The sequence below is a fragment of the Xenopus laevis genome, chromosome 5S (assembly GCF_017654675.1).
Source record: "Xenopus laevis strain J_2021 chromosome 5S, Xenopus_laevis_v10.1, whole genome shotgun sequence".
Lineage (NCBI taxonomy): Eukaryota > Metazoa > Chordata > Amphibia > Anura > Pipidae > Xenopus > Xenopus laevis.
Window position 1 is genome coordinate 15,717,505 of NC_054380.1, and position 15,964 is coordinate 15,733,468.

The 15,964-nt window shown below is 37.9% G+C and overlaps 1 protein-coding gene across 5 annotated transcripts in view; it reads left to right on the forward strand.

Annotated features, from left to right (window-relative positions):
- The window catches only part of esrrg.S (estrogen related receptor gamma S homeolog), a 156,863-nt gene that overhangs the window by 112,967 nt on the left and 27,932 nt on the right, over positions 1–15,964 (forward strand). The window lies entirely within an intron of this gene.

Below are 15,964 nucleotides of genomic sequence, written 5' to 3' on the forward strand. Positions count from 1 at the left end.
GAATAACCTACGCCAATATGTTTTATGGGCATTTAAAAAAAATACAAAGTGAATTCAAGATCTAGTAAAAAACAGGCTCTACTTGCACTTTAATTAAGTAAATGGAAACGTTTATATAACTTCTAGTTAAACCTAATTTATAGAATGCAATTTTTTAAAATTGAAGGAAGTGTTTTTGTGGTCTGAATCGACTATACAGGTATCAGACCTGTTATCTGGAATGCACGGGACCTGGGGCTTTCCGGATAACAGATCTTTCTGTAATTTGGATCTTCATACCTTAATTCTACTAGAAGATCATGTAAACATGAAATAAACCCAATAGGCTGGTTTTGCTTCCAATAAGGATTAATTATATCTTAGTTGGGATCAAGTACAAGCTGCTGTTTTATTATTACAGAGAAAAAGGAAATAATTTTTAAAATTTGGATTATTTTGATAAAATGGAGTCTATGGGAGACGCCTTTCCATAATTCGGAGCTTTCTTTATCATGGGCTTCCGTGTTTGAGACAATACACCTCTTGTATTCTTTGTCGGGCAGATCTCGATCGGGCAGGTTAAAAAATCTGCCCTAGGGCCCACGATCGGATCAGCCCAATATCGCCCATTTCAATGTGGGCACATCAGGGCGAGATCTGCTCGTTTGGCGATGACGACCGAACGAGCGGATCTCTACGTCTATGGCCACCTTTACATGTGATGTGCAATTACTAGGACACAGTTCTTCCATGTCTATTCCAATGCAAGAAGAAAATAAGGGCTAGTACAAATATAATGTTCAAATAAAATTCAGATGTTAGGAGTGTATTCCTAACCGCTATCCGGAAACCCCTTATCTAGAAAGCTACAAATTACAGAAAGGCCGTCACCCATAGACTCCATTTTATCCAAATAATTCAAATTTTCAAAAATGATTTTTCTCTGTAATAATAATAATAAAACAGTAGCTTGTACTTGATCCCAACTAAGATATGATTAATCCTTATAGGAATCAAAACCACCCTATTGGGTTTATTTAATGTTTACATGATTTTCTAGTAAGTTATGAAGACCCAAATTACATAAAGATCCGGAAACCCACAGGTCCCGCGCATTCTGGATAACAGGTCCCATTCCTGTAGTAAAATCGATGCTTTTCAGCTGTGGTTAACTTCTGTCTGGTTCCCTAAACTACTTTGTCTTTATGCTTTGAATGCTACAATAATTTCTTTAATCAAATTGATGGAGGTCCCTTTCCCAGCCCCGACTGAAACCAATTTATTGGTCATGATACGCCGGCTATGTTGCTAAGAGTCGTAACGAAACTGTCAGGCAATATCGCAGTGGAGCTAATTTGAAGTCATTAGGTGTGCAGCGTTCAGACAACAATTTGTTACAGTGGTTAGGAGCGCAGCTGACATTTCTGAATAGCTTTGTTCAGAGCTAGAACTATATGAGCCCAAGCAAATTGTAAACTAATTTAAACATCACTCAGTATTATACCACCCCAGCTACCGCTTTTTTCCTTTCTAATAAATCGCCCGAATTAAGTCAAAGCTGGTTAAATAGGTGAGTTTATTATTTTATTCTTCTTTTATCTCTGCGAGGTAGCTACGCCGGGCAGATTTAAGTGGAACAATAATGTTAGAAGTCACAAACACGACGGAAGTACCGAATCTGCTTTTACTTTGATTAGTTCTGATGTAAAAAGACACAAACAAGGCAGCTATTGGAACCGGGCGAAATCAGCTTCCCTGGCTTGTGTGCACAGAAATCCATTTCGCTTTCGCTTGGTCACAATGTTTTTATTTAAGAGACTGGAGATTGGACATAAACCCTCCAAAGCAAGGAGGTGCCTCTTATTTACACTCAGTAAATATCAATGGATACAATAGAGATGTTTCCCCTTTGAAATGAATACTGGTGCTTCTAGGAAACATGGAAGTGACTGTAGGACATTATAAGAAAGAAATAAAGTTACTTCCACTGTAGCTGGGACTTCTGTATGAGTTCTAGTAAGTTCTCCACTCTCCATTCATAAATAGTGATGGTGCGAATTCGCTGCGAGTTTCTGTGTTTCGCGGCAGGCGAATAAAATCGTGAAAAATGTTGGACGCGCGTCTGAAAAGTCACTCCGTCAAAATCGCCACGCATCAACACTACTCGGACGCCCATTGACTTTAACGCTGAAGCGAGTGACTTTACGGAGGCGTGTCCAAAATTGACGAGTGTCAATTTTCAATTTTTACAAATTTTTTGCCGTTTCAAGAATTCTGCGGGAGAAATTCACCCATCACTATGCATAATGTGTAGTTATTGTCATTTATCCATTGAAAGAGGGGTTTGCTGAGAATAGTTTCATGGTTCTGCACTAGCAGAGCTTACAATCAAATTTACAACTGTGGGTCTTAATAATACAGGTATGGGACCTGTTATCCAGAATGCTTGGGACCTGGGGCTGTCCAGATAAAAGATCTTTCTGTAATTTGGATCTTCATACTTTAAGGGGGTTATTTACTAAGCTCCAAATACCCAAAATTCCCCAAAATCCGAAAAATTTGTGATTTTTTGTGTTATAATAAGCTTTTAAAAAAAAATCTAATTTTTAGGAATTTATTAAACCCCGAGGGCTAAAAAGCCCGAATATAAAAACACGGCATCTCAAACTTGTTGAGGTTGCATAAAAGTCAATGAGAACAGTCCCATTGATTTTTGGTTGTGTCAGGGGTTTCAGCAATTTCACAATGTTTTCGGGTGAAAATTCACAAAAAAATCGTGAAGATCTGAGCTTTTCGAAAAGGTAATTTTCGGGTAAATGTAATAATAAAAAAGCCTAGCGGCTTAGATCGGAGCTTGTAGCAGCCGATATTGAGATAAATTCGGACCTTGATAAATAACCCTCTAAGTCTACTAGAAAATGATGTAAACATTTAGGGGCCGATTCACTAACTTCGAGTGAAGGATTCGAAGTAAAAAAACTTCGAATTTCGAAGGTTTTTTGGGCTACTTCGACCATCGAATGGGCTACTTCGACCTTTAACTATGACTTTGAATTGAAGGATTCGTAGTAAAAATCGTTCGACTATTCGACCATTCGATTGTCGAAGTTCTGTCTCTTTAAAAAAAACTTCGACCCCCTAGTTCGCCATCTAAAAGCTACCGAAGTCAATGTTAGCCTATGGGGAAGGTCCCCATAGGCTTGTCTAACTTTTTTTGATCGAAGGATATTCCTTCGATCGTTGAATTAAAATCCTTCGAAACGTTTGATTCGAAAGATTTTATCGTTCGATCAAGGGAATTATCCTTCGATCGTTCGATCGAACTATCTGCGCTAAATCCTTCGACTTCGATATTCGAAGTTGAAGGATTTTAATTCCTAGTCGAATATCGAGGGTTAATTAACCCTCAATATTCGACCCTTAGTGAATCGGCCCCTAAATAACCCCAATAGGTTTTGCTTCCAATAAGGATTAATTATATCTTAGTTGGGATCAAGTACAAGATACTGTTTTATTATTACAGAGAAAAAAAGAGATTTTTTTTTTACAAATTTGGATTATTTGGATAAAATGGAGTCTACGGGGAGATGGTATTTCCGTAATTCAGAGTTTTCTGGATACCGGGTTTCCGGATAACGGATGCCACGCCTGTATCCATAAACTTTAAGTGGCTTTTACCATTATTGGGTAGTTCACCTTTAATGTAACTTTTTGCTATCTTCTTCTGACTTTCAAATGGGGGTCATTGACCCCATTTAAAAAACAAAAACAAATGCTCTGTAAGGCTACAAATGTATTGTTGTTGTTACTTTTTAATACTCATCTTTTTATTTAGGCCTCTCCTATTCATATTCATCTCTCTGATTTAAATCAGTGCAACGTTTCAAGGGTAATTTGGGCCCTAGCAACCAGACTGCAGAAATGACAAACTGGAGAGCTGCTGAATAAAAAGCTAAATAACTCAAAAAACACAAATAATAAGGATCTAGCACTACAATATCTGGCCTGTAAAACTCCTGTATCATCAATTCATTTCAGGATGTATCCAGATAAAGGAGGCTGGGACACCAGGGCAAAGACCCTCTCTAAAAGTAAATATTTCCTTACAGAAGGTTCTGTTACAAAATATACTTGGCTCACAAAACATTTACAGTGTCCACGCCATGGATGTCTAAGTTGACTAAAGAGAAGGGGAAAAAATAAATTCTGCTATCTAAGGGTAGCCTTGGAAACGGCTTTGGCACATTTGACCCCATTTATTTTAAGAGACTAAATAGAAAAAGAGAACAATCCTTTTCTGTGGTTTTCGATAAGGGAAGGTCACTGATATAATCTGTGCTTTGCACTATTTAGCCGCAGATGACAAAAATCAAATTGCAGAGGGGGCTTGACATGCTAAAGGGCAGATCTGATGGGTCTGAGATTCCAGTCTGTTTGTGAGCGACGGAGATGGTTGAACTGGGCTGACAAAGAGGGGCCAGTGATTGACAACGAGAGACAAACGCAGGAGCCCTAAATAAATAAAAGCAAAAGGGTAAATTGCTGGACAGATGTCTAAATACCGGGCAAAGTTTTATTGTTTTTCTTTTTCCAAAATGATAAAACATAAAAAGTAGTCATCGGAGAATTTATTCGACAGGCATGGATTTGCGGCGAATTTTCGCACTTCGTCACACGCAAATGTTGTCGCAAAACTGCCGCAAAAATTCGCAGTGAAAAAATTCACTGCAACAAAAAAAATTTGTCCCATGCAAAAAATGATTCTGACGGCCATTGACTTTAATGCATTTAGACATAAGTCGTGCGTATAGAAATTGTCACTTGCGTCAAAGTTGACGCACGCCAAAATTATTTTGACACCCATTGACGCCCAATGTCTTCCAAGTGTTTCTTAAATTTTTCCTGAATTTTTTCAGAGTTTCGCTAATTTTTCTGTGAAACGGGACATATTCGCCCATAATTAATAATACGTTAATAAGCCCATCACAAGGTTAATGATCCCTCTCAACTATATTATCTGTTCTCAGACTATCCATATGTGTATGTACAGATACAGGTATGGGACCTGTTATCTGGAAACCCAGTATCCAGAAAGCTCTGAATTACAGAAAGGCCCATCTCCCATAGACTCCATTATAATCAAACAATCCAAATTTAGAAAAATGATTTCTTGTTTCTCTGTAATAATAAAACAGTAGCTTGTACATGACCCTAACTAAGGTATAATTAATCCTTATTGGAAGCAAAACCAGCCTATTGAATTGAATACATGATTAAATGATTTTTTAGTAGGCTAAAGGTATGATTAAGATCCCTTATCAGAAAAATCCCAAATTGCGAGCATTCTGCATAACAGATCCCATACCTGTACACAGCGCCAACTGCCGTATTGCCTTATAAACTGTAGATGAGATGTCCTCTGAACCCTGAACACAAGTGGGGGTAATTTACTAAACTCCGAATGCAAAAAAAATGTGTGATTTTTTTTTTATAAAACCACAAATTTTTCAGAAATCTAAAAAACCCAGAGGATGGAAAAGTCAGAATTAGAAAATCCGGCATCTCGGACCTGTCAAGGTCGCATATAAGTCAATGGGAGAAGTCCCAATGATTTTTTGATGTGCGCTGGATTTCGTGAAATGCAAGTTTTCTGGAAAAAAAGCATAAGAAATTTGAGTTTTCGGGTGAAAAATCTGAAAAAAAATTCGGGAAAATGTAATAATAAATAAGCGTACAAAACCTGAGCGGATTTGATTGAAGTTTGTAGCAGACAATGTTGAGACAAAATCAGACTTTGATAAATAACCCCCAAAGTGTGAAATCATCCCGGTAATTTGAAGACCTTTGACTGCGTTACGCTCAGCAATACGACCTTGTGTTTTTTGGTCCTTTTTCTCTCTTTAGATTAAGTTAAAAGGTTGATAAAATCGGGTGTATGCCCCGGAGCTGCTGCTTTACTTTCCCATCCCATTGTATTTTTTTTAATACAATGGGAGAGGAAAAAAAACATATCCAATATCGGTGAATAGAATTAGCCTAGTAAGATTTCTAAATCAAATAAATGGAATTTACAGGTATAGGATCCCTTATCCGGAAACCCGATATCCAGAAAGCTCCGAATTACTCCCATAGACTCCATTTTATCCAAATAATCCAAATTTTTAAAAATGATTTCCTTTTTCTCTGTAATAATAAAACAGTATCTTGTACTTGATCCCAACTAAGATATAATTAATCCTTATTGGAAGCAAAACCAGCCTATTGGGTTTATTTAATATTTAAATGAATTTCTAGTAGACTTAAGGCATGACGACCCAAATTACAGAAAGATCCGTTATCCGGAAAACCCCAGGTCCCGAGCATTCTGGATAACAGGTCCCATACCAGATCGTGGCTTATCTAGGGGATGGGAAAACATCACAATGGTATTAGGGAAATGTTTGACTTTAGTAAGAGAAGTGTAAGGACATAAGAACGGATGGTGTTGGCCCTAATAGCCCTTTCTAAGAATGACAGCCCCCGGCCATTAGCATTCTTTTATATGCCTGGGAATTGCTCTTGCCTCGCTTTTCTGCTTCCTAGCTGCCCGAGTCTTTTTTATTTCTCTTTCAATTTTGTCCGCACTTGGATAAGCACATGGTAACACAATAAGATTGAGCTGTACAATGGAACGCTGTCACCATCTCTTTTATGTAGATATGGCGGCCCCTTAAACACTCCCTACCCATTGTGGTCTTGGTTTAGCGAGAAGGGACTTTAGGGTAACGGAGGCAGGATGGGATAAAGAGATTACAAGCAAGGGAACAGATCTATTGCTCCTTTTTTGTGCCTGCAGCTCCTAAGCATCGTAGGCAACTGCACTTTGTAAGAGTATAAGATAAGATATCGGGACTTGCTTATGGTTTCTTCTTTTCAAAGTCAACATTTAGGGGGCTATCTTATCTAAGTACGAAAAAGTATTTTTTACTATAAAATCCGAATTTTTAGCGGAAAACAACTCCTCAAATTTTTCAGGTTTTATTAAAGCCCGATGCTGTAAAAAAGTCACAATCCAAAAATCAAGCATCTCAGACCTGCCGAGGTTGAATATAAGCCAATGGGAGAGGTCCCTATCCTATTTGGAAGTTTCTTTGGTCTGCTCTGGAAATAGCCCGAAAATCTGATTATTTCTGGCTTTTCGGGCAAAACTCTGAAAAATTTGAGCTTTTCGGGAAAAAGTCCCAAAAATTCAAGCGATTCAGGAAAAACCTTGTACGATTCGGGTTTTTGCTCGATTTCATTGAGTTTTTCCCGGATCCGATGAAATTATTCTTTTTTAATAATAAATAAGGTCCAATCGTGGATTCTAGTTTGGTCAGACTTTTTTAAATTTAAATACTCATCAGATTTTGATAAATAAGCCCTTTAGTATGCTCCCTCCATATAGCTATGATGACATGATAGAGATGATAGAGCAGACGCTCCATTTTCACTTTTGGTTCTTGGAGACTATAGCTTGCATTCCTATACATAAAAACAGCAGGGGACCTGCAGACTGAAGGGCCGAGTTAAGTGCATTCCACTGAGAAGCATGGAACTCTGCACTTGCACAGGGATTATGTGGTTATAAATCACATCTTCTTGCTACATGATCTGGGGCTTCTATATCATATTAAACAATCACATAGCTTTAATTCCAAAGTTGTATTGGATGATTGAGAAAAGCTTAAATTCTGGGTAAAGTATATCATCCCAGATGGCTAAAAACAGCACTTACACTTTAATGCAATGAATTGGACAAACTTCCTTTAAATATAAGAGTAACATAAAGATGCAGATTTATCAAGCGTCGAATTTCGAGTTTATGGGAGTTTGTAAAAACTCCCATAAGCTTGAAATTCGAAAAAAAAAGACCAATCGAATTTTATCAAAAAAAAAAAACCATTTTTATTTTTTTTGTTTTTATTCTTTTAAATTCAGGTGAATAGGATCAACCTTCAAACTCAAATTTAATTTGAAAATTTAAGTCCACCAAACAACTCCAAATTGATTGCAGGAGGTCCCCTATAGCCTAAAACCCAAATTTGGCAGGTTTTAGATGGTAGTCAAATTTGAATTCTTAAAGGGCCAGTACATGATAAATTTCAAAATTCGAATTTCCTTTTTTTTTTTTTTAATTTGAATCGAATTTGGACTATTCCCTAGTCGAATTACACTAAAATAAACTCGAAAATTTGAATTTAAAAATTTAAATTTTCAATTCGAATCTTGATAAATCTGCCCATAAATGAAAGCTAATATTAATCCATTCCTAGAATTATGCAACTCCCCAACAGATCCAACAACTGACTAATGCAATTCCTTGCAAATGGAACTACCTAGAGAGCATGCTGAATAAGGAATGATAAAGCCAATCTAAAAATCTAACACCCTTTTTTTTTGAGGGGGGGGACTCTTCTTATGATGAAGGGCATGACCCCAAAACATTGCTCGGTTTTTGGTTGTCTTAATAAACCACAGAGGTATTCCATTCCTTATAATACTGGATCTAAACCAACTTCATTCCCTAGTTATCTAAAGAAGATGGCCATGCTAAAATATATATATATATATATATATATATATATATATATATATATATATATATATATATATATATATATATATATATATATATATATAATAAATCTAAAAGAGTCAGGTATTATTGCAGTACTCACTTTGCGCTACAGAGTCGGAGGAATGCATTCAAAGGGTTACAAAAACGTGTTCCTGCTTTTAATGTAATATAATGTTCTTTAGAGTGGAGGACGATTTCCTTAAGACCAGATCACAATTTTGGAAAGACTTTAGCAACATCCCTGTAATGTAAGTGTCTAATTGACATTCAGAGAAATGTGCAATGTCCCCTTGTCTCAAACAGAGGCAGGAAACATTATGCTCTTAAAGATAAGATAGAGGAAGATAAAGGCGCTGAGCAATGGAATGCTTTTATGCTTCAGACAATACTAACTAGGCTCCTGAAATCAACTTTCTCTTGTACAACAATAATTGTAATACATCCAATAAAAAATACGTTTTTTTATGTTATTCAATATTCAACAGTTTCAGGCCATTGTGTTTGCATATTAAACACTTTTTTGGGGTCATTCCTGTGATTCTACAATTGTACGTTGTAGAATTCCACTTCCAGTGTGGCTGTGCTAAAATGGAAAAAATATTTGCACACGTTGACAATGTTTAATAAGGGGTCTAGCATCCAAACTCAAGGAGAAGGAAAGGCTAAAGTCCTCTGCCAAAAGAAACACTGCGTTTCTTTCCTTCTATTGTGTACACATGGGTTTCTGTATCTTTCAAAACACATCAGTTAATAGTGCTGCTCCAGCAGAATTCTGCACTGAAATCCATTTCTCAAAAGAGCAAACAGATTTTTTTATATTCAATTTTGAAATCTGACATGGGGCTAGACATTTTGTCAATTTCCCAGCTGCCCCTGGTCATGTGACTTGTGCCTGCACTTTAGGAGAGAAATGCTTTCTGGCAGGCTGCTGTTTTTCCTTCTCAATGTAACTGAATGTGTCTCAGTGAGACATGGGTTTTTACTATTGAGTGCTGTTCTTAGATCTACCAGGCAGCTGTTATCTTGTGTTAGGGAGCTGCTATCTGGTTACCTTCCCATTGTTCTTTTGTTGGGCTGCTGGGGGGGGGAGGGGTGATATCACTCCAACTTGCAGTACAGCAGTAAAGAGTGATTGAAGTTTATCAGAGTACAAGTCACATGTCATATTTCAAAATTGAATATAAATAAATCTGTTTGCTCTTTTGAGAAATGGATTTCAGTGCAGAATTCTGCTGGAGCAGCACTATTAACTGATGCATTTTGAAAACATTTTTTTCCCATGACAGTATCCCTTTAAACCTCCAGGGCTTGGGCTTGAGCATGCTCATTTTCTCCTCTCTCCCTCTCCCCCTTCCTTTCCCCCCCCCTCCCTGTTGTAAACTGAGCCCAGAGCTATGACTGAGCAGGGAGAGACTCAGACAGGAAGTGATGTCACACCAAGCTAATATGGTAGCTGCTATCCTAAACAAACAGAGAGAGCTTCTAGAGCTGCTTACTCAGGGATGGTAAAGTATTCTACAGAATAAATAGTGTTATAGCTTGCACTATTGTGGCTAATCTATTGGCAATAAACTGCTTTGGTAGCTTTCCTTCTCCTTTAAGCGTTTCTAAGCCTAGAATGGCCTTGTGTCCTATTTGTGAGAAAGATAGCTGATAACTTTGTGTTCAGTAGCAAATTGAATCTCCCAGGGTGGAAGGAAGGGCTGGAAATGTAGCATTTAATGTGAAACACATGTAGAGAGGCATGCTCATTTACAGAACATTGCCACCACACAATCTAGGTAATAATGTAAGAAACAGGCAGCAGCTAGCATATGCTGTAGGCTTAACAAATGTTTGTTGACAGGGCTGGCCGAACAGCTTAGGGAAACCAGTTGGTTGCTTCGGAGACAGATTTTTATGTGAGGCGAAATGTAGAATTTCTGTTAATGGTATCTGTCGGCTACGGTTCTGGTACATGTGTTCCTTGCTGCTCTGATGGCAAAAGACTTACCGTATCTTAAAGTTAAAAGGGTTCTTCTTGCAAGAGTGCGGCCATATTTGTAGGTGCGACATGTTGTTGTTAAACCAAAGTTATATCCCTGCAGAAAACGTATCTGTATATTTTATGGATTTTGGGGCTAAATAAAAAAAAAGTCATTAGGGCTTATTTGCTACTGGATCGCAGTTGCCGTCGTGCAAAAATGAACAAAGTTTCTGGGCTAACTGATACTGTCAAAATTACAGGAAAACTGGAGAAAACAACAACAATGCTCCATCTGTATATAGTTGACACAGTCTGATCCTTACATTCTTACAGGATTGAGGATTAATTGGGTGAATAAAAAATACTCTATGGAATGCAGCAGCACAATAAACATACAGAATAGGAAAATCTTGTTCTCAATTCTTTCAGAAAGGCTGGTGCTTTGGAAATCCTTACACCTGAATCCAGCCTGAAATTGAGATCTTTTCTTTATCGTTGTTGTTACTCCTGCTAATGCCACATTGGAAAAGGGATTCATTACATCAGGGATCCCCAACCTTTTGAACCCATGAGCATCATTCAAAAGTAAAAGGAGTTGGGGAGCAACACTAGCATGAAAAATGTTCTTTGGGTGCCAAATAAGTGCTGTGATTGGCTATTTGGTAGCCATTATGTGGATTGTCAACCAACATTGAGGCTCTGTTTGGCAGTACACCTGGTTTTTATACAACCAAAACTTGCCTCCAAGACTGGAATTCAAAAATAAGCTCCTTGTTTGAGGCCACTGGGAGCAACATCCAAGGGGTCGGAGAGCAACATGTTGCTCACGAGCTACTGGTTGGGGATCACTGCATTACATGAATAAATTAGCATCTATTGGCCAGTCAGCACCTTTCTGTCAGGGTCTCACCCTGCCCCCCGTATATAGTCAGGGAAAGAGCAAGCTCAGGGGGGGGGGGTCACCCAGGAAATTCACAAGGGAAAGTCAGCATTTTATTTTAAAGTCAGACTTGGAAGTGTAAAATATGATCATTCTGTGAGTAACCAGTCATTTTGCATATGGTTATCAGTAGTGATGGGCGAATTTCCCACGAAATTCGCCAAACGCCGAAAATTTCACAAAAGTCGAAAATCGATGCCTGCGTCAATCTCGTAAATTTTATGGCTGCCGTTAAAGCCAATGGGCGTCCAAATAGTATTGACGAGCGATGGTTTTGATGGGAGCAGCTTTTCCGACACGCCTCCAAAATTTCTTGATGCGGCCGAATTTTCTTAAGAGTTTCGCAAATTTATTCGCTGCCGGCGAAACTCTGAAATTTGTCCATGAATTTGCGCCTGGCAAATTTATTCACCCATCACTAGTTATCAGATAATTTGATAAGATTTAACTAGTTTTGTGTATTTGTAGCATTTGTGTTGCATCTCCAAGCATAGACATTCATAAAGATTCTATGGTAGGGTGGGCTTAGTACTGAAGGGTCAAATCTCACTCAAGGCACTCTACACATCTCAAAAATAACTTTCTTATACAAAAATATAATTTGTAGTTGAATGGATATAAATGTTTCTATAATAATTTCTTAAATATTGCAGCCTCTTAATGGAACTGATAAGCAGGAAATAGCAGGTCTCAAAACTTTGTACAGAATGCAAAGTAAGCATAAGAATAGTAACAAAGTACCAAGTTTTTGCCCCATTCAAATTCCCTGGCTGTGGCCAACTCACAATCAGCAACAATTCAGCTTAACCACGGAACGTCCAATGATTCTTTTTAACAGAAATGTCCATGTTTTGTTTCCATGTTGATTATAATGAAGACATGAGGATTTTTTTCTTGTTGTTTCTTATTTTTAGTAAGATTTTTTATTTGATAAATTAGACCCGCGTTGTGCATAAATACTTGTGTGCGGTGAAATAGTGTACAAAATGCTCCTTTAGATCTGCCCCAGGTCGACCTCATTTTAGAGAGGATTTACCTACAGAGTCACTTGTACACATACTGGAGGATTTGGTTGAATAAGCTGCAGCAGTATTAACCCATTTAACAAAGTCAGGCATCAGCAGAATGGTGAGCTCTGCAGGCAGGCAAGATTATACCCCTATTTGTTATTTGGCAACATAATAGCAATTCTTTAAACCAGACACATATAAGGGGTAATGCGATAGCAGTCTCAAACTTAGTGCACATCTATTAAAGTGGACCTGTCACCCAGACACAAAAATCTGTATAATAAAAGTCCTTTTCAAATTAAACATGAAATCCAATTTCTATTTTTTATTAAAGTATTCATAGCTGTTGTAACCTCATTTAAACATCTCAGCTGTCAATCTAATATTGTCTGCCCCTCCTCTATGCCATGGGCATAGAGGCGGGGCAGACAATTACTTTCACTTTCCGTTCAGCACTTCCTAGATGTCACTGCTCTCCACACATTCCCCCGTTCTCTTAACCATTAAATTGTGTAGCAAGGGCATGAGAATGGACATCGGGTCCCCAATTCTGGTGCACAACCATGATTCTGAGATGATACAAGGCTTTCCTTAAAAACAGTGTCCACAAAATGGCTGCTGCCTGCTTGTTATCATTTTGAATTCCCAGACTGAAGGAAACAAGATTCAAATAATTTATACAGTGTAATTAAAGTTCATTTTGCTTGACTAATGCGATAAAATAGGATTTTGAATAATTGTTTTGGGTGACGGGTCCCCTTTAAGCCAGCAACCAATTAGATGTTTGCTTTCACTGAACTACAGTTCCCAGCATTCAACCCCACACCTATAAATTTGCAATTTACTGCTCCTTTTTTGTTTTGTACTGTTGTACTTCATGGGTCAAACAGCAGGATATAATGCATAGGAGCAGTGTATACAGGGTATAATTTAACCAAAGTTATAAGATATAAAGAGTTATAAAGGTCATGTGGCACAAGTGACATCACTGCTTACTAATTATACTTGATGACATCATCAAGCACCATTACATGGGACTGGTTATTTTATTATCCAATTTAAAAAGCACAAAGTGGCAGCTAGCAGAGAAGCTTACAATCTAGGCCACCCTGTGGTTATTGCTCTGATAAAAAGCTTTAGTTTACCGCTTAGACCTTCCTTAAGCAGATACAATAGGAATCATTTGTGAACATAGGTTCTAACTTGCACAATTGCAGTTGCCAATAGCAATCAGGTCTTTGCTTTCAAGTTGTAGATTGTCAACTCTAACTGCTGATTGGTTGCTTTTGGCAGCTGCACTTGAACACAGGAACTTCTATATAAATATGCACAGTTGTGTTTGCCATGTATATGGCTGGTGGCATATTTGACAATAAATCACAGTCTCATTTCTGCCGGTGCTCAAGGATGGGACCTTATTATTGCTGTAGAGGCTCACAATCTATTGAAGAGCCCTTCAGGCATGAATGATGTTAATACAGTGAGCCGGCAACAGGGACACATATATTACAGTCATTGGAACCCGTCAGCGGCAGGAGCAGCAGAAAAGCTATAATCTCCATGTGCTTCCCTAGTAGGTTTGGGATCCTCTTATCAAAGCTCTTTGCATCTTTTTGTTTATTGAAGAAGACAGGAAGACGGTGTAGAGGCTGCTCACTCAGGGATATCATGCTTGTTGGCAGAGATGTGATTGCCAGTTGAAAAAACAAGGCATTATTGCTCATTTTTCCCCTCTTATTAGTTTGATTACATTTGCAAATCAAATCAATCCATCAGACATGATCAGGCCTCGTCCGCGTTTCCAGCAATAGTAATCTCCGTCTAATAAGATGCAAATGTGTCACATCAGAAAGTAACCAATAAATCACGGCCTTGTCTTTGGCAATCATTAAATATCAGAACCAACAGTCAATTTTTAGTATTTTCAATTTGCGATATGCCGCTGGAATATAAAGATAGATGGACATAATTACACAAAACCAAACACTATTTCAGTTCATTCCAGACAGCAAATTTAGTGGAAGGTATAACTGGCTTGTCATCACACTACATTATTTCTGCCGGTTCATGCAAAGTTCAAAGACAAGCTTCAAATGGACACTGAATTTTTTTTTTTAACTTCCCCTATGTCCCTATTGCGACCGAAATTAAAATAAATGACTTAATTGGGGCATCATTTTCATCAGTGCCAGGAAGGCATAAAGCAAGAAATATTACAGCGTTGCAAGAAGAAAGCTCTAGATCTCGTCAGACACATTTAAAGGGAAGCTATGCCAAATGTTTTGAAAATACGTTTGGTTGGACTGTCTGCCAACTTTGAACTTAAAGGGATACTGTCATGGGAAAACACATCAGTTAATAGTGCTACTCCAGCAGAATTCTGCACTGTAATCCATTTCTCAAAAGAGCAAACAGATTTTTTTATATTCAATTTTGAAATCTGACATGGGGCTAGACATATTGTCAATTTCTCAGCTGCCCAAGTCATGTGACTTGTGATCTGATAAACTTCAATCACTCTTTACTGTTGTACTGCAAGTTGGAGTGATATCACCCCCTCCCTTTTCCCCCCCAGCAGCCAAACAAAAGAACAATGGGAAGGTAACCAGATAACAGCTCCCTAACACAAGATAACAGCTGCCTGGTAGATCTGAGAACAACACTCAATAGTAAAAACCCATGTCCCACTGAGACACATTCAGTTACATTGAGATGGAAAAACAGCAGCCTGCCAGAAAGCATTTCTCTCCTAAAGTGCAGGCACAAGTCACATGACTGGTGGCAGCTGGGAAATTGACAAAATGTCTAGCCCCATGTCAGATTTCAAAATTGAATATAAAAAAATCTGTTTGCTCTTTTGAGAAATGGATTTCAGTGCAGAATTCTGCTGGAGTAGCACTATTAACTGATGTGTTTTGAAATAAACATGTTTTCTGATGACAGGATCCCTTTAATATCCCACCATCTGCCTCCATCCATGTTTATCAATGCTCCATTGACGTTTTCTACGCAGATTAACTTGTTTATTTCATGCCTTTGCAGAACCATGTTGTTCTTTTACAACTGGTGTTCAGGCAAAGTCCATCAATGGTAATGGTAAAGGAATTAATCATTAGTTCCTCAAACATTGAAGCAACTCCCAGCACCCTTGGCAACAGGTATCACTAATTATGACTTGTCGATACCAATGATTGTTCTTAAATGCTGAAATAAATAATGATCTGGATTCTCAATTGTGACCTTTATGGAGCCCCCTCAAAGTGTCCCATGGTACTGTAAATAAAGAGGGGCTTAAAGTCATAGAAACTTATTCTTAAAAATATAACTATGAATCCAAGTCATAAGGGAATCACCAACAGGCAATAGTTATTTAAAAGAAAGTTAAAAGAACATGAAGAACTAGACATCAGTGTGAATAATATTGCCCTTCACAATGCATTACTTGCTCTCATCCTAAATAAAGAAAATAA